Raw genomic sequence first — 2,388 nt, 5'->3', positions numbered from 1 at the left:
CGTCCGCCCATCTGGATGTAGCCCACCTTGGTAAATGTGTCCTATATCCTCACCGTCCAGTGTCTCTGGACGGTGGGACACCTTGATGCATGTGGCTTATATCCACACCTTCCGTCCATGTCTCTGGGATGTGGGGTCACCTCACACGTGTGACTCATGTGAGGGTGGGGCCCACCTACATGCATGTGAATACCCCTATATATATATAGGTGTGTGGTTGGCCCAATGTGGGACCCACGGCTGATGTATGTGCTACATCCAAACCGTCCATCACATGAACGTGGACCCCACCTGCTGCATGATGTCAACAGCGTGTGGGTCTGATCATGGAAGTATGTGTATATCCACACCGTCTGTCCATTTTGATGGACATGTGGATCACCGTGATGTATATGTTTTATACCCACGCCGTCTATCTATTTTTTTGTGGTGTGGGGCGCACTGAGATGTATATGTCTATATTCACACCGTCCTGGAGCCGGCCTTGATGTATATGGCCTTCCATGATGCATGTGTTGTATTCACACCGTCTGTCCATTTTGATGGACATGCGGATTACCCTGATGCAGGTGCTGTCCAGCATGTGGGCCACCTTGATCCATGTATTGTATTCACTCTATCCATCTATGCTGGACAATGTTTGGACAGTGTTGGACAATGTTTGGATGGTGCTGATTCACCTGGACAAAGGTTGGATAGTGCTGATCATCATTAGTGGGCCAGGTGCCCCAAGGAACGATAGTGTACAGTGATGCACATGTTACACCTACCAACATTGAAATGGTTTTTGGTGTGGTCCAAGCCCACTTGAGGCCCATTGGTGCGGCCCATCCATGAAGCCCATCAGGATGTATTTTTTTACCCATGTGCACGGCCCACCTATTGTGTATTTGAAGCCCATGGGCTGTCGCCCATTGTGATGTATTCGAGGCCATGAGTGAGGCCCAATGTGATGTATTCGAGGCCATGGGCCCACTATATGTTTAACTTATGTGGGCCGCTCCTTGGGAGCAATCTTGGTTGAATGTCCACATTGATGGGCAATGATGGTTGGATGTTGGTCGGTTGTCGATTAGCGATCGAGACCGATTAATGTGACTGATTTGTCGATTCTGATTATCGATCGATTCTGATTGTTGTGACCGATTGCCGATTCCGATTGACGTGACCGATTTGCCGATTCTGATTATCGATTGATTTTGATTGCCATGATCGATTGCCGATTCCGATTGACGTGACCGATTTGCCGATTCTGATTATCGATTAATTCCGATTGTCGTGACCGATTGCTGATTTCGATTGACGTGACTGATTTACTGATTTTGATTATCAACTGATTCTGATTGTCATGACCGATTGCCAATTCTGATTGACGTGACTGATTTGCCGATTCTGATTATCGATTGATCTTGATGATCATGGCCGATTGTCGATTCTGATTGACGTGACCGATTTACCAATTCTGATTATCGATCGATTCCAATTGTCGTGACCGATTGCCGATTCCGATTGACGTGATTGATTTGCCGATTCTGATTATCGATCGATTCTGATTGTTGTGATCGATTGCCGATTCCGATTGACATGACCGATTTGCCGATTCTGATTATCGACTGATTCTAATTATCATGACCGATTGCCGATTCTGATTGACGTGATCGATTTGCTGATTCTAATTATCGATTGATTTTGATTGTCATGACTAATTGTCGATTCCGATTGACGTAACCGATTTACCGATTCTAATTATCGATCGATTTCGATTGTCGTGACCGATTGTCGATTTCGATTGACGTGACCAATTTGTCGATTTTGATTATCGATCGATTCTGATTGTCGTGACCGATTGCCGATTCCGGTTGACGAAACCGATTTACCGATTTTGATTATCGATCGATTTCGATTGTCGTGACCGATTGCCGATTGACGTGATCGATTTGTCGATTCTGACTATTGATTGATCCCAATTGTCATGACCGATTGCTCATTCTGATTGACATGACTGATTTGCTGATTCTGATTATCGATCAATTTCGATTATCGTGACCGATTGCTGATTGACGTGACCGATTTGCTGATTCCGATTATTGATCAATTTCGATTATCGAGGCCAAGTATCGAGACCGATTCCGATTGTTGAGGCCGATTGTATAGGTAGATTCCGATTTGTCGAGGCCGATTGTATAGGCCGATTCCGATTGTCGAGGTCGAGTATCGAGGCCTATGTGATGAGGCCCATTGTGATGCATTTGAGGGCCGGGTGATGAAGCCTATTGTGATGAATGTTAGGCCCATGTGAACGGCCCATCGTGATGTGTATTAAACTCTTGAGTGAGGCCCATGGTGTTGTATATCCGGCCTTTGTATGAGGCCATGGGTCCACTATAT

Source organism: Magnolia sinica, chromosome 15, assembly GCF_029962835.1.
Source record: "Magnolia sinica isolate HGM2019 chromosome 15, MsV1, whole genome shotgun sequence".
Lineage (NCBI taxonomy): Eukaryota > Viridiplantae > Streptophyta > Magnoliopsida > Magnoliales > Magnoliaceae > Magnolia > Magnolia sinica.
Note: the sequence above shows the minus strand (reverse complement) of the source record.